Source organism: Orycteropus afer, unplaced genomic scaffold, assembly GCF_000298275.1.
Source record: "Orycteropus afer afer isolate SDZICR_OR568_19922 unplaced genomic scaffold, OryAfe1.0 scaffold00382, whole genome shotgun sequence".
Classification (NCBI taxonomy): Eukaryota; Metazoa; Chordata; class Mammalia; order Tubulidentata; family Orycteropodidae; genus Orycteropus; species Orycteropus afer.
The window spans coordinates 3,240,984-3,241,467 of NW_006921969.1; positions in this window are offsets into that span (position 1 = coordinate 3,240,984).

Here is a 484-nt window from a genome sequence, read left to right on the forward strand (position 1 = left end):
TCAGAAAAAAAATCAAAACAAAATGAAGAAACCATAAGGTTCATGTGGGATACCATCAAAAGAAATAATCTACATGTCATTGGAATTCCAGAACAGGATGAGAAAAATAAAACCACTAAGAAAATCGTCCAATATTTGCTGGAGGAGAACTTCCCTGATATGACGAAAGAGGAGAACATATCCATTCAGGAAGTACAACATTGTGCTGGAAGTCCTAGCTAGAGCTATAAGCAAGAAAGGGAAATCAAAGGCATCCAAACTGGTAAGGAAGAAGTCAAACTATCCCTATTTGCTGATGATATGATCCCGTACATAGAAAACCCAAGAGACTCAGTCAAAAATCTACTGGAACAAGGAACAAATTGACAGATCTAGCATGGTGGCATGATATAAGATCAACATCCAAAAATCAGCTGGATTCCTCTACACCAGCAAAGAGATTGCTGAAAAAGAAATAAGGAAATCAATACTGTTTACAATAGCT